The following is a 24,841-nucleotide window of genomic DNA, read 5'->3' as shown; positions in this document are numbered from 1 at the left end:
TCATTTCGTTGCAAGAGGGTATTTAAGTGCTCAGGAGTCATTTCATTGCAAGCGGGTTTTTAAGTGCTCTGGAGTCTTTTCGTTGCAAGCAGGTTTTTAAGTGTTCTGGAGTCATTTCGTTGCAAGCGGGTTTTTAAGTGCTCTGAAGGCATTTCGTTGTAAGCGGGTTTTTAAGTGCTCTGGAGTCATTTCGTTGCAAGCGGGTTTTTACGTGTTCTGGAGTCATTTCGTTGCAAGCGGGTTTTTACGTGCTCTGGAATCATTTCGTTGCAAGCGGGTTTTTACATACTTCTCTGACATTTAACTGGAAGCGGGTTTTTGAAGTGCTCTGGAGTCATTTCGTTGCAAGCGGTTTTTTACGTGCTCTGGAGTCATTTCGTTGCAAGCGGGTTTTTACATACTACTCAGACATTTCACTGGAAGCGGGTTTTTTAAGTGCTCTGGAGTCATTTCGTTGCAAGCGGGTTTTCAAGTGCTCTGGAGTCATTTCGTTGCAAGTGGGTTTTTAAGTGCTCTGGAGTCATTTCGTTGCAAGCGGGTTTTTAAGTGCTCTGGAGTCATTTCGTTCCAAGCGGGTTTTTAGTGTTCTGGATTCATTTCGTTGCAAGCGGGTTTTTAAGTGCTCTGAAGGCATTTCGTTGTAAGCGGGTTTTTAAGTGCTCTGGAGTCATTTCGTTGCAAGCGGGTTTTTACGTGTTCTGGAGTCATTTCGTTGCAAGCGGGTTTTTAAGTGCTCTGGAGTCATTTCGTTGCAAGCGGGTTTTCAAGTGCTCTGGAGTCATTTCGTTGCAAGTGGGTTTTTAAGTGCTCTGGAGTCATTTCGTTGCAAGCGGGTTTTTAAGTGCTCTGGAGTCATTTCGTTCCAAGCGGGTTTTTAGTGTTCTGGAGTCATTTCGTTGCAAGCGGGTTTTTAAGTGCTCTGGAGTCATTTCGTTGCAAGCGGGTTTTTAAGTGCTCTGGAGTCATTTCGTTGCAAGCGGGTTTTTACGTGTTCTGGAGTCATTTCGTTGCAAGCGGGTTTTTACATACTTCTCAGACATTTCACTGGAAGTGGGTTTTTAAAGTGCTCTGGAGTCATTTCGTTGCAAGCGGGTTTTTAAGTGCTCTGGAGTCATTTCGTTGCAAGCGGGTTTTTAGTGTTCTGGAGTCATTTCGTTGCAAGCGGGTTTTTAAGTGCTCTGGAGTCATTTCGTTGCAAGCGGGTTTTTAAGTACTCTGGAGTCATTTCGTTGCAAGCGGGTTTTTAAGTGCTCTGGAGTCATTTCGTTGCAAGCGGGTTTTTAAGTGCTCTGGAGTCATTTCGTTGCAAGCGGGTTTTTAAGTGTTCTGGAGTCATTTCGTTGCAAGCGGGTTTTTAAGTGCTCTGGAGTCATTTTGTTGTAAGTGGGTTTTTAAGTACTCTGGAGTCATTTCGTTGCAAGCGGGTTTTTAAGTGTTCTGGAGTCATTTCGTTGCAAGCGAGTTTTTAAGTACTCTGGAGTCATTTCGATGCAAGCGAGTTTTTAAGTGCTCTGGAGTCATTTCGTTGCAAGCGGGTTTTTAAGTGCTCTGGAGTCATTTCGTTGCAAGAGGGTTTTTAAGTGCTCTGGAGTCATTTCGTTGCAAGCGGGTTTTTAAGTGCTCTGGAGTCTTTTCGTTGCAAGCGGGTTTTTAAGTGTTCTGGAGTCATTTCGTTGCAAGCGGGTTTTTAAGTGCTCTGAAGGCATTTCGTTGTAAGCGGGTTTTTAAGTGCTCTGGAGTCATTTCGTTGCAAGCGGGTTTTTACGTGTTCTGGAGTCATTTCGTTGAAAGCGGGTTTTTACATACTTCTCAGACCTTTCACTGGAAGCGGGTTTTTTAAGTGCTCTGGAGTCATTTCGTTGCAAGCGGGTTTTTAAGTGCTCTGGAGTCATTTCGTTGCAAGCGGGTTTTTAAGTGCACTGGAGTCATTTCGTTGCAAGCGGGTTTTTAAGTGTTCTGGAGTCATTTCATTGCAAGCGGGTTTTTAAGTGCTCTGGAGTCATTTCGTTGCAAGCGGGTTTTTACGTGCTCTGGAGTCATTTAGTTGCAAGCGGGTTTTTAAGTGCTCTGGAGTCATTTCGTTGCAAGCGGGTTTTTAAGTGTTCTGGAGTCATTTCGTTGCAAGCGGGTTTTTAAGTGCTCTGGAGTCATTTTGTTGTAAGTGGGTTTTTAAGTACTCTGGAGTCATTTCGTTGCAAGCGGGTTTTTAAGTGTTCTGGAGTCATTTCGTTGCAAGCGAGTTTTTAAGTACTCTGGAGTCATTTCGTTGCAAGCGACTTTTTAAGTGCTCTGGAGTCATTTCCTTGCAAGCGGGTTTTTAAGTGCTCTGGAGTCATTTCGTTGCAAGAGGGTTTTTAAGTGCTCTGGAGTCATTTCGTTGCAAGCGGGTTGTTAAGTGCTCTGGAGTCTTTTCATTGCAAGCGGGTTTTTAAGTGTTCTGGAGTCATTTCGTTGCAAGCGGGTTTTTAAGTGCTCTGAAGGCATTTCGTTGTAAGCGGGTTTTTAAGTGCTCTGGAGTCATTTCGTTCCAAGCGGGTTTTTAGTGTTCTGGAGTCATTTCGTTGCAAGCGGGTTTTTAAGTGCTCTGGAGTCTTTTCGTTGCAAGCGGGTTTTTAAGTGTTCTGGAGTCATTTCGTTGCAAGCGGGTTTTTAAGTGCTCTGAAGGCATTTCGTTGTAAGCGGGTTTTTAAGTGCTCTGGAGTCATTTCGTTGCAAGCGGGTTTTTACGTGTTCTGGAGTCATTTCGTTGCAAGCGGGTTTTTACATACTTCTCAGACATTTCACTGGAAGTGGGTTTTTAAAGTGCTCTGGAGTCATTTCGTTGCAAGCGGGTTTTTAAGTGCTCTGGAGTCATTTCGTTGCAAGCGGGTTTTTAGTGTTCTGGAGTCATTTCGTTGCAAGCAGGTTTTTAAGTGCTCTGGAGTCATTTCGTTGCAAGCGGGTTTTTAAGTACTCTGGAGTCATTTCGTTGCAAGCGGGTTTTTAAGTGCTCTGGAGTCATTTCGTTGCAAGCGGGTTTTTAAGTGCTCTGGAGTCATTTCGTTGCAAGCGGGTTTTTAAGTGTTCTGGAGTCATTTCGTTGCAAGCGGGTTTTTAAGTGCTCTGGAGTCATTTTGTTGTAAGTGGGTTTTTAAGTACTCTGGAGTCATTTCGTTGCAAGCGGGTTTTTAAGTGTTCTGGAGTCATTTCGTTGCAAGCGAGTTTTTAAGTACTCTGGAGTCATTTCGATGCAAGCGAGTTTTTAAGTGCTCTGGAGTCATTTCGTTGCAAGCGGGTTTTTAAGTGCTCTGGAGTCATTTCGTTGCAAGAGGGTTTTTAAGTGCTCTGGAGTCATTTCGTTGCAAGCGGGTTTTTAAGTGCTCTGGAGTCTTTTCGTTGCAAGCGGGTTTTTAAGTGTTCTGGAGTCATTTCGTTGCAAGCGGGTTTTTAAGTGCTCTGAAGGCATTTCGTTGTAAGCGGGTTTTTAAGTGCTCTGGAGTCATTTCGTTGCAAGCGGGTTTTTACGTGTTCTGGAGTCATTTCGTTGAAAGCGGGTTTTTACATACTTCTCAGACCTTTCACTGGAAGCGGGTTTTTTAAGTGCTCTGGAGTCATTTCGTTGCAAGCGGGTTTTTAAGTGCTCTGGAGTCATTTCGTTGCAAGCGGGTTTTTAAGTGCACTGGAGTCATTTCGTTGCAAGCGGGTTTTTAAGTGTTCTGGAGTCATTTCATTGCAAGCGGGTTTTTAAGTGCTCTGGAGTCATTTCGTTGCAAGCGGGTTTTTACGTGCTCTGGAGTCATTTAGTTGCAAGCGGGTTTTTAAGTGCTCTGGAGTCATTTCGTTGCAAGCGGGTTTTTAAGTGTTCTGGAGTCATTTCGTTGCAAGCGGGTTTTTAAGTGCTCTGGAGTCATTTTGTTGTAAGTGGGTTTTTAAGTACTCTGGAGTCATTTCGTTGCAAGCGGGTTTTTAAGTGTTCTGGAGTCATTTCGTTGCAAGCGAGTTTTTAAGTACTCTGGAGTCATTTCGTTGCAAGCGACTTTTTAAGTGCTCTGGAGTCATTTCCTTGCAAGCGGGTTTTTAAGTGCTCTGGAGTCATTTCGTTGCAAGAGGGTTTTTAAGTGCTCTGGAGTCATTTCGTTGCAAGCGGGTTGTTAAGTGCTCTGGAGTCTTTTCATTGCAAGCGGGTTTTTAAGTGTTCTGGAGTCATTTCGTTGCAAGCGGGTTTTTAAGTGCTCTGAAGGCATTTCGTTGTAAGCGGGTTTTTAAGTGCTCTGGAGTCATTTCGTTGCAAGCGGGTTTTTACGTGTTCTGGAGTCATTTCGTTGCAAGCGGGTTTTTAAATACTTCTCAGACATTTCACTGGAAGTGGGTTTTTTAAGTGCTCTGGAGGCATTTCGTTGCAAGCGGGTTTTTAAGTACTCTGGAGTCATTTCGTTGCAAGCGGGTTTTTACGTGCTCTGGAATCATTTCGTTGCAAGCGTGTTTTTACATACTTCTCTGACATTTAACTCGAAGCGGGTTTTTGAAGTGCTCTGGAGTCATTTCGTTGCAAGCGGGTTTTTAAGTGCTCTGGAGTCATTTCGTTGTAAGCGGGTTTTTACATACTTCTCAGACATTTCACTGGAAGCGGGTTTTTTAAGTGCTCTGGAGTCATTTCGTTGCAAGCGGGTTTTCAAGTGCTCTGGAGTCATTTCGTTGCAAGCGGGTTTTTAAGTGCTCTGGAGTCATTTCGTTGCAAGCGGGTTTTTAGTGTTCTGGAGTCATTTCGTTGCAAGCGGGTTTTTAGTGTTCTGGAGTCATTTCGTTGCAAGCGGGTTTTTAAGTGTTCTGGAGTCATTTCGTTGCAATCGAGTTTTTAAGTACTCTGGAGTCATTTTGTTGCAAGCGAGTTTTTAAGTGCTCTGGAGTCATTTCGTTGCAAGCGGGTTTTTAAGTGCTCTGGAGTCATTTCGTTGCAAGAGGGTTTTTAAGTGCTCTGGAGTCATTTCATTGCAAGCGGGTTTTTAAGTGCTCTGGAGTCTTTTCGTTGCAAGCAGGTTTTTAAGTGTTCTGGAGTCATTTCGTTGCAAGCGGGTTTTTAAGTGCTCTGAAGGCATTTCGTTGTAAGCGGGTTTTTAAGTGCTCTGGAGTCATTTCGTTGCAAGCGGGTTTTTACGTGTTCTGGAGTCATTTCGTTGCAAGCGGGTTTTTACGTGCTCTGGAATCATTTCGTTGCAAGCGGGTTTTTACATACTTCTCTGACATTTAACTGGAAGCGGGTTTTTGAAGTGCTCTGGAGTCATTTCGTTGCAAGCGGTTTTTTACGTGCTCTGGAGTCATTTCGTTGCAAGCGGGTTTTTACATACTTCTCAGACATTTCACTGGAAGCGGGTTTTTTAAGTGCTCTGGAGTCATTTCGTTGCAAGCGGGTTTTCAAGTGCTCTGGAGTCATTTCGTTGCAAGTGCGTTTTTAAGTGCTCTGGAGTCATTTCTTTGCAAGCGGGTTTTTAAGTGCTCTGGAGTCATTTCGTTCCAAGCGGGTTTTTAGTGTTCTGGAGTCATTTCGTTGCAAGCGGGTTTTTAAGTGCTCTGAAGGCATTTCGTTGTAAGCGGGTTTTTAAGTGCTCTGGAGTCATTTCGTTGCAAGCGGGTTTTTACGTGTTCTGGAGTCATTTCGTTGCAAGCGGGTTTTTACATACTTCTCAGACATTTCACTGGAAGTGGGTTTTTTAAGTGCTCTGGAGGCATTTCGTTGCAAGCGGGTTTTTAAGTACTCTGGAGTCATTTCGTTGCAAGCGGGTTTTTACGTGCTCTGGAATCATTTCGTTGCAAGCGGGTTTTTACATACTTCTCAGACATTTCACTGGAAGCGGGTTTTTGAAGTGCTCTGGAGTCATTTCGTTGCAAGCGGGTTTTTACGTGCTCTGGAGTCATTTCGTTGCAAGCGGGTTTTTACATACTTCTCAGACATTTCACTGGAAGCGGGTTTTTTAAGTGCTCTGGAGTCATTTCGTTGCAAGCGGGTTTTCAAGTGCTCTGGAGTCATTTCGTTGCAAGAGGGTATTTAAGTGCTCTGGAGTCATTTCATTGCAAGCGGGTTTTTAAGTGCTCTGGAGTCTTTTCGTTGCAAGCAGGTTTTTAAGTGTTCTGGAGTCATTTCGTTGCAAGCGGGTTTTTAAGTGCTCTGAAGGCATTTCGTTGTAAGCGGGTTTTTAAGTGCTCTGGAGTCATTTCGTTGCAAGCGGGTTTTTACGTGTTCTGGAGTCATTTCGTTGCAAGCGGGTTTTTACGTGCTCTGGAATCATTTCGTTGCAAGCGGGTTTTTACATACTTCTCTGACATTTAACTGGAAGCGGGTTTTTGAAGTGCTCTGGAGTCATTTCGTTGCAAGCGGTTTTTTACGTGCTCTGGAGTCATTTCGTTGCAAGCGGGTTTTTACATACTACTCAGACATTTCACTGGAAGCGGGTTTTTTAAGTGCTCTGGAGTCATTTCGTTGCAAGCGGGTTTTCAAGTGCTCTGGAGTCATTTCGTTGCAAGTGGGTTTTTAAGTGCTCTGGAGTCATTTCGTTGCAAGCGGGTTTTTAAGTGCTCTGGAGTCATTTCGTTCCAAGCGGGTTTTTAGTGTTCTGGAGTCATTTCGTTGCAAGCGGGTTTTTAAGTGCTCTGAAGGCATTTCGTTGTAAGCGGGTTTTTAAGTGCTCTGGAGTCATTTCGTTGCAAGCGGGTTTTTACGTGTTCTGGAGTCATTTCGTTGCAAGCGGGTTTTTAAGTACTCTGGAGTCATTTCGTTGCAAGCGGGTTTTTACGTGCTCTGGAATCATTTCGTTGCAAGCGGGTTTTTACATACTTCTCAGACATTTCACTGGAAGCGGGTTTTTGAAGTGCTCTGGAGTCATTTCGTTGCAAGCGGGTTTTTACGTGCTCTGGAGTCATTTCGTTGCAAGCGGGTTTTTACATACTTCTCAGACATTTCACTGGAAGCGGGTTTTTTAAGTGCTCTGGAGTCATTTCGTTGCAAGCGGGTTTTCAAGTGCTCTGGAGTCATTTCGTTGCAAGCGGGTTTTTAGTGTTCTGGAGTCATTTCGTTGCAAGCGGGTTTTTAAGTGCTCTGGAGTCATTTCGTTGCAAGCGGGTTTTTAAGTACTCTGGAGTCATTTCGTTGCAAGCGGGTTTTTAAGTGCTCTGGAGTCATTTCGTTGCAAGCGGGTTTTTAAGTGCTCTGGAGTCATTTCGTTGCAAGCGGGTTTTTAAGTGTTCTGGAGTCATTTCGTTGCAAGCGGGTTTTTAAGTGCTCTGGAGTCATTTTGTTGTAAGTGGGTTTTTAAGTACTCTGGAGTCATTTCGTTGCAAGCGGGTTTTTAAGTGTTCTGGAGTCATTTCGTTGCAAGCGAGTTTTTAAGTACTCTGGAGTCATTTCGTTGCAAGCGAGTTTTTAAGTGCTCTGGAGTCATTTCGTTGCAAGCGGGTTTTTAAGTGCTCTGGAGTCATTTCGTTGCAAGAGGGTTTTTAAGTGCTCTGGAGTCATTTCGTTGCAAGCGGGTTTTTAAGTGCTCTGGAGTCTTTTCGTTGCAAGCGGGTTTTTAAGTGTTCTGGAGTCATTTCGTTGCAAGCGGGTTTTTAAGTGCTCTGAAGGCATTTCGTTGTAAGCGGGTTTTTAAGTGCTCTGGAGTCATTTCGTTGCAAGCGGGTTTTTACGTGTTCTGGAGTCATTTCGTTGAAAGCGGGTTTTTACATACTTCTCAGACATTTCACTGGAAGTGGGTTTTTTAAGTGCTCTGGAGGCATTTCATTGCAAGCGGGTTTTTAAGTACTCTGGAGTCATTTCGTTGCAAGCGGGTTTTTACGTGCTCTGGAGTCATTTCGTTGCAAGCGGGTTTTTACATACTTCTCAGACATTTCACTGGAAGCGGGTTTTTTAAGTGCTCTGGAGTCATTTCGTTGCAAGCGGGTTTTTAAGTGCTCTGGAGTCATTTCGTTGCAAGCGGGTTTTTAAGTGTTCTGGAGTCATTTCATTGCAAGCGGGTTTTTAAGTGCTCTGGAGTCATTTCGTTTCAAGCGGGTTTTTACGTGCTCTGGAGTCATTTAGTTGCAAGCGGGTTTTTAAGTGCTCTGGAGTCATTTCGTTGCAAGCGGGTTTTTAAGTGTTCTGGAGTCATTTCGTTGCAAGCGGGTTTTTAAGTGCTCTGGAGTCATTTTGTTGTAAGTGGGTTTTTAAGTACTCTGGAGTCATTTCGTTGCAAGCGGGTTTTTAAGTGTTCTGGAGTCATTTCGTTGCAAGCGAGTTTTTAAGTACTCTGGAGTCATTTCGTTGCAAGCGACTTTTTAAGTGCTCTGGAGTCATTTCCTTGCAAGCGGGTTTTTAAGTGCTCTGGAGTCATTTCGTTGCAAGAGGGTTTTTAAGTGCTCTGGAGTCATTTCGTTGCAAGCGGGTTTTTAAGTGCTCTGGAGTCTTTTCGTTGCAAGCGGGTTTTTAAGTGTTCTGGAGTCATTTCGTTGCAAGCGGGTTTTTAAGTGCTCTGAAGGCATTTCGTTGTAAGCGGGTTTTTAAGTGCTCTGGAGTCATTTCGTTGCAAGCGGGTTTTTACGTGTTCTGGAGTCATTTCGTTGCAAGCGGGTTTTTAAATACTTCTCAGACATTTCACTGGAAGTGGGTTTTTTAAGTGCTCTGGAGGCATTTCGTTGCAAGCGGGTTTTTAAGTACTCTGGAGTCATTTCGTTGCAAGCAGGTTTTTACGTGCTCTGGAATCATTTCGTTGCAAGCGTGTTTTTACATACTTCTCTGACATTTAACTCGAAGCGGGTTTTTGAAGTGCTCTGGAGTCATTTCGTTGCAAGCGGGTTTTTAAGTGCTCTGGAGTCATTTCGTTGCAAGCGGGTTTTTACATACTTCTCAGACATTTCACTGGAAGCGGGTTTTTTAAGTGCTCTGGAGTCATTTCGTTGCAAGCGGGTTTTCAAGTGCTCTGGAGTCATTTCGTTGCAAGCGGGTTTTTAAGTGCTCTGGAGTCATTTCGTTGCAAGCAGGTTTTTAGTGTTCTGGAGTCATTTCGTTGCAAGCGGGTTTTTAGTGTTCTGGAGTCATTTCGTTGCAAGCGGGTTTTTAAGTGTTCTGGAGTCATTTCGTTGCAAGCGAGTTTTTAAGTACTCTGGAGTCATTTTGTTGCAATCGAGTTTTTAAGTGCTCTGGAGTCATTTCGTTGCAAGCGGGTTTTTAAGTGCTCTGGAGTCATTTCGTTGCAAGAGGGTTTTTAAGTGCTCTGGAGTCATTTCATTGCAAGCGGGTTTTTAAGTGCTCTGGAGTCTTTTCGTTGCAAGCAGGTTTTTAAGTGTTCTGGAGTCATTTCGTTGCAAGCGGGTTTTTAAGTGCTCTGAAGGCATTTCGTTGTAAGCGGGTTTTTAAGTGCTCTGGAGTCATTTCGTTGCAAGCGGGTTTTTACGTGTTCTGGAGTCATTTCGTTGCAAGCGGGTTTTTACGTGCTCTGGAATCATTTCGTTGCAAGCGGGTTTTTACATACTTCTCTGACATTTAACTGGAAGCGGGTTTTTGAAGTGCTCTGGAGTCATTTCGTTGCAAGCGGTTTTTTACGTGCTCTGGAGTCATTTCGTTGCAAGCGGGTTTTTACATACTTCTCAGACATTTCACTGGAAGCGGGTTTTTTAAGTGCTCTGGAGTCATTTCGTTGCAAGCTGGTTTTCAAGTGCTCTGGAGTCATTTCGTTGCAAGTGGGTTTTTAAGTGCTCTGGAGTCATTTCGTTGCAAGCGGGTTTTTAAGTGCTCTGGAGTCATTTCGTTCCAAGCGGGTTTTTAGTGTTCTGGAGTCATTTCGTTGCAAGCGGGTTTTCAAGTGCTCTGGAGTCATTTCGTTGCAAGCGGGTTTTTAAGTACTCTGGAGTCATTTCGTTGCAAGCGGGTTTTTAAGTGCTCTGGAGTCATTTCGTTGCAAGCGGTTTTTAAGTGCTCTGGAGGCATTTCGTTGCAAGCGGGTTTTTAAGTGCACTGGAGTCATTTCGTTGCAAGCGGGTTTTTAAGTGTTCTGGAGTCATTTCGTTGCAAGCGGGTTTTTAAGTGCTCTGGAGTCATTTCGTTGCAAGCGGTTTTTCGTGCTCTGGAGTCATTTCGTTGCAAGCGGGTTTTTAAGTACTCTGGAGTCATTTCGTTGCAAGCGGGTTTTTAAGTGTTCTGGAGTCATTTCGTTGCAAGCGGGTTTTGAAGTGCTCTGGAGTCATTTTGTTGTAAGTGGGTTTTTAAGTACTCTGGAGTCATTTCGTTGCAAGCGGGTTTTTAAGTGTTCTGGAGTCATTTCGTTGCAAGCGAGTTTTTAAGTACTCTGGAGTCATTTCGTTGCAAGCGAGTTTTTAAGTGCTCTGGAGTCATTTCGTTGCATGCGGGTTTTTAAGTGCGCTGGAGTCATTTCGTTGCAAGCGGGTTTTTACGTGTTCTGGAGTCATTTCGTTACAAGCGGGTTTTACGTGCTCTGGAATCATTTCGTTGCAAGCGGGTTTTTACATACTTCTCTGACATTTAACTGGAGGCGGGTTTTTGAAGTGCTCTGGAGTCATTTCGTTGCAAGCGGTTTTTTACGTGCTCTGGAGTCATTTCGTTGCAAGCGGGTTTTTACATACTTCTCAGACATTTCACTGGAAGCGGGTTTTTTAAGTGCTCTGGAGTCATTTCGTTGCAAGCGGGTTTTCAAGTGCTCTGGAGTCATTTCGTTGCAAGCGGGTTTTTAATTGGTCTGGAGTCATTTCGTTGCAAGCGGGTTTTTAAGTGCTCTGGAGTCATTTCGTTGCAAGCGGGTTTTTAAGTGCTCTGGAGTCATTTCGTTGCAAGCGGGTTTTTAAGTACTCTGGATTCATTTCATTGCAAGCGGGTTTTTAAGTGCTCTGGAGTCATTTCGTTGCAAGCGGTTTTTAAGTGCTCTGGAGGCATTTCGTTGCAAGCGGGTTTTTAAGTGCACTGGTGTCATTTCGTTGCAAGCGGGTTTTTAAGTGTTCTGGAGTCATTTCGTTGCAAGCGGGTTTTTAAGTGCTCTGGAGTCATTTCGTTGCAAGCGGTTTTTACGTGTTCTGGAGTCATTTCGTTGAAAGCGGGTTTTTACATACTTCTCAGACATTTCACTGGAAGTGGGTTTTTTAAGTGCTCTGGAGGCATTTCGTTGCAAGCGGGTTTTTAAGTACTCTGGAGTCATTTCGTTGCAAGCGGGTTTTTACGTGCTCTGGAATCATTTCGTTGCAAGCGGGTTTTTACATACTTCTCTGACATTTAACTGGAAGCGGGTTTTTGAAGTGCTCTGGAGTCATTTCGTTGCAAGCGGGTTTTTACGTGCTCTGGAGTCATTTCGTTGCAAGCGGGTTTTTACATACTTCTCAGACATTTCACTGGAAGCGGGTTTTTTAAGTGTTCTGGAGTCATTTCGTTGCAAGCGGGTTTTTAAGTGTTCTGGAGTCATTTCGTTGCAAGCGGGTTTTTAAGTGTTCTGGAGTCATTTCGTTGCAAGCGAGTTTTTAAGTACTCTGGAGTCATTTTGTTGCAAGCGAGTTTTTAAGTGCTCTGGAGTCATTTCGTTGCAAGCGGGTTTTTAAGTGCTCTGGAGTCATTTCGTTGCAAGAGTGTTTTTAAGTGCTCTGGAGTCATTTCATTGCAAGCGGGTTTTTAAGTGCTCTGGAGTCTTTTCGTTGCAAGCAGGTTTTTAAGTGTTCTGGAGTCATTTCGTTGCAAGCGGGTTTTTAAGTGCTCTGAAGGCATTTCGTTCTAAGCGGGTTTTTAAGTGCTCTGGAGTCATTTCGTTGCAAGCGGGTTTTTACGTGTTCTGGAGTCATTTCGTTGCAAGCGGGTTTTTACGTGCTCTGGAATCATTTCGTTGCAAGCGGGTTTTTACATACTTCTCTGACATTTAACTGGAAGCGGGTTTTTGAAGTGCTCTGGAGTCATTTCGTTGCAAGCGGTTTTTTACGTGCTCTGGAGTCATTTCGTTGCAAGCGGGTTTTTACATACTTCTCAGACATTTCACTGGAAGCGGGTTTTTTAAGTGCTCTGGAGTCATTTCGTTGCAAGCGGGTTTTCAAGTGCTCTGGAGTCATTTCGTTGCAAGTGGGTTTTTAAGTGCTCTGGAGTCATTTCGTTGCAAGCGGGTTTTTAAGTGCTCTGGATTCATTTCGTTCCAAGCGGGTTTTTAGTGTTCTGGAGTCATTTCGTTGCAAGCGGGTTTTCAAGTGCTCTGGAGTCATTTCGTTGCAAGCGGGTTTTTAAGTACTCTGGAGTCATTTCGTTGCAAGCGGGTTTTTAAGTGCTCTGGAGTCATTTCGTTGCAAGCGGTTTTTAAGTGCTCTGGAGGCATTTCGTTGCAAGCGGGTTTTTAAGTGCACTGGAGTCATTTCGTTGCAAGCGGGTTTTTAAGTGTTCTGGAGTCATTTCGTTGCAAGCGGGTTTTTAAGTGCTCTGGAGTCATTTCGTTGCAAGCGGTTTTTCGTGCTCTGGAGTCATTTCGTTGCAAGCGGGTTTTTAAGTACTCTGGAGTCATTTCGTTGCAAGCGGGTTTTTAAGTGTTCTGGAGTCATTTCGTTGCAAGCGGGTTTTGAAGTGCTCTGGAGTCATTTTGTTGTAAGTGGGTTTTTAAGTACTCTGGAGTCATTTCGTTGCAAGCGGGTTTTTAAGTGTTCTGGAGTCATTTCGTTGCAAGCGAGTTTTTAAGTACTCTGGAGTCATTTCGTTGCAAGCGAGTTTTTAAGTGCTCTGGAGTCATTTCGTTGCATGCGGGTTTTTAAGTGCTCTGGAGTCATTTCGTTGCAAGCGGGTTTTTACGTGTTCTGGAGTCATTTCGTTGCAAGCGGGTTTTACGTGCTCTGGAATCATTTCGTTGCAAGCGGGTTTTTACATACTTCTCTGACATTTAACTGGAAGCGGGTTTTTGAAGTGCTCTGGAGTCATTTCGTTGCAAGCGGTTTTTTACGTGCTCTGGAGTCATTTCGTTGCAAGCGGGTTTTTACATACTTCTCAGACATTTCACTGGAAGCGGGTTTTTTAAGTGCTCTGGAGTCATTTCGTTGCAAGCGGGTTTTCAAGTGCTCTGGAGTCATTTCGTTGCAAGCGGGTTTTTTATTGGTCTGGAGTCATTTCGTTGCAAGCGGGTTTTTAAGTGCTCTGGAGTCATTTCGTTGCAAGCGGGTTTTTAGTGTTCTGGAGTCATTTCGTTGCAAGCGGGTTTTTAAGTGCTCTGGAGTCATTTCGTTGCAAGCGGGTTTTTAAGTACTCTGGATTCATTTCATTGCAAGCGGGTTTTTAAGTGCTCTGGAGTCATTTCGTTGCAAGCGGTTTTTAAGTGCTCTGGAGGCATTTCGTTGCAAGCGGGTTTTTAAGTGCACTGGTGTCATTTCGTTGCAAGCGGGTTTTTAAGTGTTCTGGAGTCATTTCGTTGCAAGCGGGTTTTTATGTGCTCTGGAGTCATTTCGTTGCAAGCGGTTTTTACTTTCGTTGAAAGCGGGTTTTTACATACTTCTCAGACATTTCACTGGAAGCGGGTTTTTTAAGTGCTCTGGAGTCATTTCGTTGCAAGCGGGTTTTTAAGTGCTCTGGAGTCATTTCGTTGCAAGCGGGTTTTTAAGTGCACTGGAGTCATTTCGTTGCAAGCGGGTTTTTAAGTGTTCTGGAGTCATTTCATTGCAAGCGGGTTTTTAAGTGCTCTGGAGTCATTTCGTTGCAAGCGGGTTTTTACGTGCTCTGGAGTCATTTAGTTGCAAGCGGGTTTTTAAGTGCTCTGGAGTCATTTCGTTGCAAGCGGGTTTTTAAGTGTTCTGGAGTCATTTCGTTGCAAGCGGGTTTTTAAGTGCTCTGGAGTCATTTTGTTGTAAGTGGGTTTTTAAGTACTCTGGAGTCATTTCGTTGCAAGCGGGTTTTTAAGTGCTCTGGAGTCATTTCGTTGCAAGCGGGTTTTTAAGTGCTCTGGAGTCATTTCGTTGCAAGCGGGTTTTTAAGTGCTCTGGAGTCATTTCGTTGCAAGCGGGTTTTTAGTGTTCTGGAGTCATTTCGTTGCAAGCGGGTTTTTAAGTGCTCTGGATTCATTTCGTTGCAAGCGGGTTTTTAAGTACTCTGGAGTCATTTCGTTGCAAGCGGGTTTTTAAGTGCTCTGGAGTCATTTCGTTGCAAGCGGGTTTTTAAGTGCTCTGGAGTCATTTCGTTGCAAGCGGGTTTTTAAGTGCACTGGAGTCATTTCGTTGCAAGCGGGTTTGTAAGTGCTCTGGAGTCATTTCATTGCAAGCGAGTTTTTAAGTACTCTGGAGTCATTTTGTTGCAAGCGAGTTTTTAAGTGCTCTGGAGTCATTTCGTTGCAAGCGGGTTTTTAAGTGCTCTGGAGTCATTTCGTTGCAAGAGGGTTTTTAAGTGCTCTGGAGTCATTTCATTGCAAGCGGGTTTTTAAGTGCTCTGGAGTCTTTTCGTTGCAAGCAGGTTTTTAAGTGTTCTGGAGTCATTTCGTTGCAAGCGGGTTTTTAAGTGCTCTGAAGGCATTTCGTTCTAAGCGGGTTTTTAAGTGCTCTGGAGTCATTTCGTTGCAAGCGGGTTTTTACGTGTTCTGGAGTCATTTCGTTGCAAGCGGGTTTTTACGTGCTCTGGAATCATTTCGTTGCAAGCGGGTTTTTACATACTTCTCTGACATTTAACTGGAAGCGGGTTTTTGAAGTGCTCTGGAGTCATTTCGTTGCAAGCGGTTTTTTACGTGCTCTGGAGTCATTTCGTTGCAAGCGGGTTTTTACATACTTCTCAGACATTTCACTGGAAGCGGGTTTTTTAAGTGCTCTGGAGTCATTTCGTTACAAGCGGGTTTTCAAGTGCTCTGGAGTCATTTCGTTGCAAGTGGGTTTTTAAGTGCTCTGGAGTCATTTCGTTGCAAGCGGGTTTTTAAGTGTTCTGGAGTCATTTCGTTGCAAGCGGGTTTTTAAGTGCTCTGGAGTCATTTCGTTGCAAGCGGTTTTTCGTGCTCTGGAGTCATTTCGTTGCAAGCGGGTTTTTAAGTACTCTGGAGTCATTTCGTTGCAAGCGGGTTTTTAAGTGTTCTGGAGTCATTTCGTTGCAAGCGGGTTTTGAAGTGCTCTGGAGTCATTTTGTTGTAAGTGGGTTTTTAAGTACTCTGGAGTCATTTCGTTGCAAGCGGGTTTTTAAGTGTTCTGGAGTCATTTCGTTGCAAGCGAGTTTTTAAGTACTCTGGAGTCATTTCGTTGCAAGCGAGTTTTTAAGTGCTCTGGAGTCATTTCGTTGCATGCGGGTTTTTAAGTGCTCTGGAGTCATTTCGTTGCAAGCGGGTTTTTACGTGTTCTGGAGTCATTTCGTTGCAAGCGGGTTTTACGTGCTCTGGAATCATTTCGTTGCAAGCGGGTTTTTACATACTTCTCTGACATTTAACTGGAAGCGGGTTTTTGAAGTGCTCTGGAGTCATTTCGTTGCAAGCGGTTTTTTACGTGCTCTGGAGTCATTTCGTTGCAAGCGGGTTTTTACATACTTCTCAGACATTTCACTGGAAGCGGGTTTTTTAAGTGCTCTGGAGTCATTTCTTTGCAAGCGGGTTTTCAAGTGCTCTGGAGTCATTTCGTTGCAAGCGGGTTTTTAATTGGTCTGGAGTCATTTCGTTGCAAGCGGGTTTTTAAGTGCTCTGGAGTCATTTCGTTGCAAGCGGGTTTTTAGTGTTCTGGAGTCATTTCGTTGCAAGCGGGTTTTTAAGTGCTCTGGAGTCATTTCGTTGCAAGCGGGTTTTTAAGTACTCTGGATTCATTTCATTGCAAGCGGGTTTTTAAGTGCTCTGGAGTCATTTCGTTGCAAGCGGTTTTTAAGTGCTCTGGAGGCATTTCGTTGCAAGCGGGTTTTTAAGTGCACTGGTGTCATTTCGTTGCAAGCGGGTTTTTAAGTGTTCTGGAGTCATTTCGTTGCAAGCGGGTTTTTATGTGCTCTGGAGTCATTTCGTTGCAAGCGGTTTTTACTTTCGTTGAAAGCGGGTTTTTACATACTTCTCAGACATTTCACTGGAAGCGGGTTTTTTAAGTGCTCTGGAGTCATTTCGTTGCAAGCGGGTTTTTAAGTGCTCTGGAGTCATTTCGTTGCAAGCGGGTTTTTAAGTGCACTGGAGTCATTTCGTTGCAAGCGGGTTTTTAAGTGTTCTGGAGTCATTTCATTGCAAGCGGGTTTTTAAGTGCTCTGGAGTCATTTCGTTGCAAGCGGGTTTTTACGTGCTCTGGAGTCATTTAGTTGCAAGCGGGTTTTTAAGTGCTCTGGAGTCATTTCGTTGCAAGCGGGTTTTTAAGTGTTCTGGAGTCATTTCGTTGCAAGCGGGTTTTTAAGTGCTCTGGAGTCATTTTGTTGTAAGTGGGTTTTTAAGTACTCTGGAGTCATTTCGTTGCAAGCGGGTTTTTAAGTGCTCTGGAGTCATTTCGTTGCAAGCGGGTTTTTAAGTGCTCTGGAGTCATTTCGTTGCAAGCGGGTTTTTAAGTGCTCTGGAGTCATTTCGTTGCAAGCGGGTTTTTAGTGTTCTGGAGTCATTTCGTTGCAAGCGGGTTTTTAAGTGCTCTGGAGTCATTTCGTTGCAAGCGGGTTTTTAAGTACTCTGGAGTCATTTCGTTGCAAGCGGGTTTTTAAGTGCTCTGGAGTCATTTCGTTGCAAGCGGGTTTTTAAGTGCTCTGGAGTCATTTCGTTGCAAGCGGGTTTTTAAGTGCACTGGAGTCATTTCGTTGCAAGCGGGTTTGTAAGTGCTCTGGAGTCATTTCGTTGCAAGCGGGTTTTTAAGTGCTCTGGAGTCATTTCGTTTCAAGCGGGTTTTTACGTGCTCTGGAGTCATTTCGTTGCAAGCGGGTTTTTAAGTGCTCTGGAGTCATTTCGTTGCAAGCGGGTTTTTAAGTGCTCTGGAGTCATTTTGTTGTAAGTTGGTTTTTAAGTACTCTGGAGTCATTTCGTTGCAAGCGGGTTTTTAAGTGTTCTGGAGTCATTTCGTTGCAAGCGAGTTTTTAAGTACTCTGGATTCATTTCGTTGCAAGCGAGTTTTTAAGTGCTCTGGAGTCATTTCGTTGCAAGCGGGTTTTTAAGTGCTCTGGAGTCTTTTCGTTGCAAGCGGGTTTTTAAGTGTTCTGGAGTCATTTCGTTGCAAGCGGTTTTTTAAGTGCTCTGAAGGCATTTCGTTGTAAGCGGGTTTTTAAGTGCTCTGGAGTCATTTCGTTGCAAGCGGGTTTTTACGTGTTCTGGAGTCATTTCGTTGCAAGCAGGTTTTTACATACTTCTCAGACATTTCACTGGAAGTGGGTTTTTAAAGTGCTCTGGAGGCATTTCGTTGCAAGCGGGATTTTAAGTACTCTGGAGTCATTTCGTTGCAAGCGGGTTTTTACGTGCTCTGGAATCATTTCGTTGCAAGCGGGTTTTTACATACTTCTCAGACATTTCACTGGAAGCGGGTTTTTTAAGTGCTCTGGAGTCATTTCGTTGCAAGCGGGTTTTCAAGTGCTCTGGAGTCATTTCGTTGCAAGCGGGTTTTTAGTGTTCTGGAGTCATTTCGTTGCAAGCGGGTTTTTAAGTGCTCTGGAGTCATTTCGTTGCAAGCGGGTTTTTAAGTACTCTGGAGTCATTTCGTTGCAAGCGGGTTTTTAAGTGCTCTGGAGTCATTTCGTTACAAGCGGGTTTTTAAGTGTTCTGGAGTCATTTCGTTGCAAGCGGGTTTTTAAGTGCTCTGGAGTCATTTTGTTGTAAGTGGGTTTTTAAGTACTCTGGAGTCATTTCGTTGCAAGCGGGTTTTTAAGTGTTCTGGAGTCATTTCGTTGCAAGCGAGTTTTTAAGTACTCTGGAGTCATTTCGTTGCAAGCGAGTTTTTAAGTGCTCTGGAGTCATTTCGTTGCAAGCGGGTTTTTAAGTGCTCTGGAGTCATTTCGTTGCAAGAGGGTTTTTAAGTGCTCTGGAGTCATTTCGTTGCAAGCGGGTTTTTAAGTGCTCTGGAGTCTTTTCGTTGCAAGCGGGTTTTTAAGTGTTCTGGAGTCATTTCGTTGCAAGCGGGTTTTTAAGTGCTCTGAAGGCATTTCGTTGTAAGCGGGTTTTTAAGTGCTCTGGAGTCATTTCGTTGCAAGCGGGTTTTTACGTGTTCTGGAGTCATTTCGTTGAAAGCGGGTTTTTACATACTTCTCAGACATTTCACTGGAAGTGGGTTTTTTAAGTGCTCTGGAGGCATTTCGTTGCAAGCGGGTTTTTAAGTACTCTGGAGTCATTTCGTTGCAAGCGGGTTTTTACGTGCTCTGGAATCATTTCGTTGCAAGCGGGTTTTTACATACTTCTCTGACATTTAACTGGAAGCGGGTTTTTGAAGTGCTCTGGAGTCATTTCGTTGCAAGCGGTTTTTTACGTGCTCTGGAGTCATTTCGTTGCAAGCGGGTTTTTACATACTTCTCAGACATTTCACTGGAAGCGGGTTTTTTAAGTGCTCTGGAGTCATTTCGTTGCAAGCGGGTTTTCAAGTGCTCTGGAGTCATTTCGTTGAAAGTGGGTTTTTAAGTGCTCTGGAGTCATTTCGTTGCAAGCGGGTTTTTAAGTGCTCTGGAGTCATTTCGTTCCAAGCGGGTTTTTAGTGTTCTGGAGTCATTTCGTTGCAAGCGGGTTTTTAAGTGCTCTGAAGGCATTTCGTTGTAAGCGGGTTTTTAAGTGCTCTGGAGTCATTTCGTTGCAAGCGGGTTTTTACGTGTTCTGGAGTCATTTCGTTGCAAGCGGGTTTTTACATACTTCTCAGACATTTCACTGGAAGTGGGTTTTTTAAGTGCTCTGGAGGCATTTCGTTGCAAGCGGGTTTTTACGTGCTCTGGAATCATTTCGTTGCAAGCGGGTTTTTACATACTTCTCAGACATTTCACTGGAAGCGGGTTTTTGAAGTGCTCTGGAGTCATTTCGTTGCAAGCGGGTTTTTACGTGCTCTGGAGTCATTTCGTTGCAAGCAGGTTTTTACATACTTCTCAGACATTTCACTGGAAGCGGGTTTTTTAAGTGCTCTGGAGTCATTTCGTTGCAAGCGGGTTTTCAAGTGCTCTGGAGTCATTTCGTTGCAAGCGGGTTTTTAGTGTTCTGGAATCATTTCGTTGCAAGCGGGTTTTTAAGTGCTCTGGAGTCATTTCGTTGCAAGCGGGTTTTTAAGTACTCTGGAGTCATTTCGTTGCAAGCGGGTTTTTAAGTGCTCTGGAGTCATTTCGTTGCAAGCGGGTTTTTAAGTGCTCTGGAGTCATTTCGTTGCAAGCGGGTTTTTAAGTGTTCTGGAGTCATTTCGTTGCAAGCGGGTTTTTAAGTGCTCTGGAGTCATTTTGTTGTAAGTGGGTTTTTAAGTACTCTGGAGTCATTTCGTTGCAAGCGGGTTTTTAAGTGTTCTGGAGTCATTTCGTTGCAAGCGAGTTTTTAAGTACTCTGGAGTCATTTCGTTGCAAGCGAGTTTTTAAGTGCTCTGGAGTCATTTCGTTGCAAGCGGGTTTTTAAGTGCTCTGGAGTCATTTCGTTGCAAGAGGGTTTTTAAGTGCTCTGGAGTCATTTCGTTGCAAGCGGGTTTTTAAGTGCTCTGGAGTCTTTTCGTTGCAAGCGGGTTTTTAAGTGTTCTGGAGTCATTTCGTTGCAAGCGGGTTTTTAAGTGCTCTGAAGGCATTTCGTTGTAAGCGGGTTTTTAAGTGCTCTGGAGTCATTTCGTTGCAAGCGGGTTTTTACGTGTTCTGGAGTCATTTCGTTGAAAGCGGGTTTTTACATACTTCTCAGACATTTCACTGGAAGTGGGTTTTTTAAGTGCTCTGGAGGCATTTCGTTGCAAGCGTGTTTTTAAGTACTCTGGAGTCATTTCGTTGCAAGCGGGTTTTTACGTGCTCTGGAATCATTTCGTTGCAAGCGGGTTTTTACATACTTCTCTGACATTTAACTGGAAGCGGGTTTTTGAAGTGCTCTGGAGTCATTTCGTTGCAAGCGGGTTTTTACGTGCTCTGGAGTCATTTCGTTGCAAGCGGGTTTTTACATACTTCTCAGACATTTCACTGGAAGCGGGTTTTTTAAGTGCTCTGGAGTCATTTCGTTGCAAGCGGGTTTTTAAGTGCTCTGGAGTCATTTCGTTGCAAGCGGGTTTTTAAGTGCACTGGAGTCATTTCGTTGCAAGCGGGTTTTTAAGTGCACTGGAGTCATTTCATTGCAAGCGGGTTTTTAAGTGCTCTGGAGTCATTTCGTTGCAAGCGGGTTTTTACGTGCTCTGGAGTCATTTAGTTGCAAGCGGGTTTTTAAGTGCTCTGGAGTCATTTCGTTGCAAGCGGGTTTTTAAGTGTTCTGGAGTCATTTCGTTGCAAGCGGGTTTTTAAGTGCTCTGGAGTCATTTTGTTGTAAGTGGGTTTTTAAGTACTCTGGAGTCATTTCGTTGCAAGCGGGTTTTTAAGTGTTCTGGAGTCATTTCGTTGCAAGCCAGTTTTTAAGTACTCTGGAGTCATTTCGTTGCAAGCGACTTTTTAAGTGCTCTGGAGTCATTTCCTTGCAAGCGGGTTTTTAAGTGCTCTGGAGTCATTTCGTTGCAAGAGGGTTTTTAAGTGCTCTGGAGTCATTTCGTTGCAAGCGGGTTTTTAAGTGCTCTGGAGTCTTTTCGTTGCAAGCGGGTTTTTAAGTGTTCTGGAGTCATTTCGTTGCAAGCGGGTTTTTAAGTGCTCTGAAGGCATTTCGTTGTAAGCGGGTTTTTAAGTGCTCTGGAGTCATTTCGTTGCAAGCGGGTTTTTACGTGTTCTGGAGTCATTTCGTTGCAAGCGGGTTTTTAAATACTTCTCAGACATTTCACTGGAAGTGGGTTTTTTAAGTGCTCTGGAGGCATTTCGTTGCAAGCGGGTTTTTAAGTACTCTGGAGTCATTTCGTTGCAAGCGGGTTTTTACGTGCTCTGGAATCATTTCGTTGCAAGCGTGTTTTTACATACTTCTCTGACATTTAACTCGAAGCGGGTTTTTGAACTGCTCTGGAGTCATTTCGTTGCAAGCGGGTTTTTAAGTGCTCTGGAGTCATTTCGTTGCAAGCGGGTTTTTACATACTTCTCAGACATTTCACTGGAAGCGGGTTTTTTAAGTGCTCTGGAGTCATTTCGTTGCAAGCGGGTTTTCAAGTGCTCTGGAGTCATTTCGTTGCAAGCGGGTTTTTAAGTGCTCTGGAGTCATTTCGTTGCAAGCGGGTTTTTAGTGTTCTGGAGTCATTTCGTTGCAAGCGGGTTTTTAGTGTTCTGGAGTCATTTCGTTGCAAGCGGGTTTTTAAGTGTTCTGGAGTCATTTCGTTGCAAGCGAGTTTTTAAGTACTCTGGAGTCATTTTGTTGCAAGCGAGTTTTTAAGTGCTCTGGAGTCATTTCGTTGCAAGCGGGTTTTTAAGTGCTCTGGAGTCATTTCGTTGCAAGAGGGTTTTTAAGTGCTCTGGAGTCATTTCATTGCAAGCGGGTTTTTAAGTGCTCTGGAGTCTTTTCGTTGCAAGCAGGTTTTTAAGTGTTCTGGAGTCATTTCGTTGCAAGCGGGTTTTTAAGTGCTCTGAAGGCATTTCGTTCTAAGCGGGTTTTTAAGTGCTCTGGAGTCATTTCGTTGCAAGCGGGTTTTTACGTGTTCTGGAGTCATTTCGTTGCAAGCGGGTTTTTACGTGCTCTGGAATCATTTCGTTGCAAGCGGGTTTTTACATACTTCTCTGACATTTAACTGGAAGCGGGTTTTTGAAGTGCTCTGGAGTCATTTCGTTGCAAGCGGTTTTTTGCGTGCTCTGGAGTCATTTCGTTGCAAGCGGGTTTTTACATACTTCTCAGACATTTCACTGGAAGCGGGTTTTTTAAGTGCTCTGGAGTCATTTCGTTGCAAGCGGGTTTTCAAGTGCTCTGGAGTCATTTCGTTGCAAGTGGGTTTTTAAGTGCTCTGGAGTCATTTCGTTGCAAGCGGGTTTTTAAGTGCTCTGGAGTCATTTCGTTCCAAGCGGGTTTTTAGTGTTCTGGAGTCATTTCGTTGCAAGCGGGTTTTCAAGTGCTCTGGAGTCATTTCGTTGCAAGCGGGTTTTTAAGTACTCTGGAGTCATTTCGTTGCAAGCGGGTTTTTAAGTGCTCTGGAGTCATTTCTTTGCAAGCGGTTTTTAAGTGCTCTGGAGGCATTTCGTTGCAAGCGGGTTTTTAAGTGCACTGGAGTCATTTCGTTGCAAGCGGGTTTTTAAGTGCTCTGGAGTCATTTCGTTGCAAGCGGTTTTTCGTGCTCTGGAGTCATTTCGTTGCAAGCGGGTTTTTAAGTACTCTGGAGTCATTTCGTTGCAAGCGGGTTTTTAAGTGTTCTGGAGTCATTTCGTTGCAAGCGGGTTTTGAAGTGCTCTGGAGTCATTTTGTTGTAAGTGGGTTTTTAAGTACTCTGGAGTCATTTCGTTGCAAGCGGGTTTTTAAGTGTTCTGGAGTCATTTCGTTGCAAGCGAGTTTTTAAGTACTCTGGAGTCATTTCGTTGCAAGCGAGTTTTTAAGTGCTCTGGAGTCATTTCGTTGCATGCGGGTTTTTAAGTGCTCTGGAGTCATTTCGTTGCAAGCGGGTTTTTACGTGTTCTGGAGTCATTTCGTTGCAAGCGGGTTTTACGTGCTCTGGAATCATTTCGTTGCAAGCGGGTTTTTACATACTTCTCTGACATTTAACTGGAAGCGGGTTTTTGAAGTGCTCTGGAGTCATTTCGTTGCAAGCGGTTTTTTACGTGCTCTGGAGTCATTTCGTTGCAAGCGGGTTTTTACATACTTCTCAGACATTTCACTGGAAGCGGGTTTTTTAAGTGCTCTGGAGTCATTTCGTTGCAAGCGGGTTTTCAAGTGCTCTGGAGTCATTTCGTTGCAAGCGGGTTTTTAATTGGTCTGGAGTCATTTCGTTGCAAGCGGGTTTTTAAGTGCTCTGGAGTCATTTCGTTGCAAGCGGGTTTTTAGTGTTCTGGAGTCATTTCGTTGCAAACGGGTTTTTAAGTGCTCTGGAGTCATTTCATTGCAAGCGGGTTTTTAAGTGCTCTGGAGTCATTTCGTTGCAAGCGGTTTTTAAGTGCTCTGGAGGCATTTCGTTGCAAGCGGGTTTTTAAGTGCACTGGTGTCATTTCGTTGCAAGCGGGTTTTTAAGTGTTCTGGAGTCATTTCGTTGCAAGCGGGTTTTTAAGTGCTCTGGAGTCATTTCGTTGCAAGCGGTTTTTACGTGTTCTGGAGTCATTTCGTTGAAAGCGGGTTTTTACATACTTCTCAGACATTTCACTGGAAGTGGGTTTTTTAAGTGCTCTGGAGGCATTTCGTTGCAAGCGGGTTTTTAAGTACTCTGGAGTCATTTCGTTGCAAGCGGGTTTTTACGTGCTCTGGAATCATTTCGTTGCAAGCGGGTTTTTACATACTTCTCTGACATTTAACTGGAAGCGGGTTTTTGAAGTGCTCTGGAGTCATTTCGTTGCAAGCGGGTTTTTACGTGCTCTGGAGTCATTTCGTTGCAAGCGGGTTTTTACATACTTCTCAGACATTTCACTGGAAGCGGGTTTTTTAAGTGTTCTGGAGTCATTTCGTTGCAAGCGGGTTTTTAAGTGTTCTGGAGTCATTTCGTTGCAAGCGGGTTTTTAAGTGTTCTGGAGTCATTTCGTTGCAAGCGAGTTTTTAAGTACTCTGGAGTCATTTTGTTGCAAGCGAGTTTTTAAGTGCTCTGGAGTCATTTCGTTGCAAGCGGGTTTTTAAGTGCTCTGGAGTCATTTCGTTGCAAGAGGGTTTTTAAGTGCTCTGGAGTCATTTCATTGCAAGCGGGTTTTTAAGTGCTCTGGAGTCTTTTCGTTGCAAGCAGGTTTTTAAGTGTTCTGGAGTCATTTCGTTGCAAGCGGGTTTTTAAGTGCTCTGAAGGCATTTCGTTCTAAGCGGGTTTTTAAGTGCTCTGGAGTCATTTCGTTGCAAGCGGGTTTTTACGTGTTCTGGAGTCATTTCGTTGCAAGCGGGTTTTTACGTGCTCTGGAATCATTTCGTTGTAAGCGGGTTTTTACATACTTCTCTGACATTTAACTGGAAGCGGGTTTTTGAAGTGCTCTGGAGTCATTTCGTTGCAAGCGGTTTTTTACGTGCTCTGGAGTCATTTCGTTGCAAGCGGGTTTTTACATACTTCTCAGACATTTCACTGGAAGCGGGTTTTTTAAGTGCTCTGGAGTCATTTCGTTGCAAGTGGGTTTTTAAGTGCTCTGGAGTCATTTCGTTGCAAGCGGGTTTTAAGTGCTCTGGAGTCATTTCGTTCCAAGCGGGTTTTTAGTGTTCTGGAGTCATTTCGTTGCAAGCGGGTTTTCAAGTGCTCTGGAGTCATTTCGTTGCAAGCGGGTTTTTAAGTACTCTGGAGTCATTTCGTTGCAAGCGGGTTTTTAAGTGCTCTGGAGTCATTTCTTTGCAAGCGGTTTTTAAGTGCTCTGGAGGCATTTCGTTGCAAGCGGGTTTTTAAGTGCACTGGAGTCATTTCGTTGCAAGCGGGTTTTTAAGTGCTCTGGAGTCATTTCGTTGCAAGCGGTTTTTCGTGCTCTGGAGTCATTTCGTTGCAAGCGGGTTTTTAAGTGTTCTGGAGTCATTTCGTTGCAAGCGGGTTTTGAAGTGCTCTGGAGTCATTTTGTTGTAAGTGGGTTTTTAAGTACTCTGGAGTCATTTCGTTGCAAGCGGGTTTTTAAGTGTTCTGGAGTCATTTCGTTGCAAGCGAGTTTTTAAGTACTCTGGAGTCATTTCGTTGCAAGCGAGTTTTTAAGTGCTCTGGAGTCATTTCGTTGCATGCGGGTTTTTAAGTGCTCTGGAGTCATTTCGTTGCAAGCGGGTTTTTACGTGTTCTGGAGTCATTTCGTTGCAAGCGGGTTTTACGTGCTCTGGAATCATTTCGTTGCAAGCGGGTTTTTACATACTTC

This window comes from Meriones unguiculatus, chromosome 1 (assembly GCF_030254825.1).
Source record: "Meriones unguiculatus strain TT.TT164.6M chromosome 1, Bangor_MerUng_6.1, whole genome shotgun sequence".
NCBI classification, from domain to species: domain Eukaryota; kingdom Metazoa; phylum Chordata; class Mammalia; order Rodentia; family Muridae; genus Meriones; species Meriones unguiculatus.
This window is presented reverse-complemented; position numbering follows the sequence as displayed.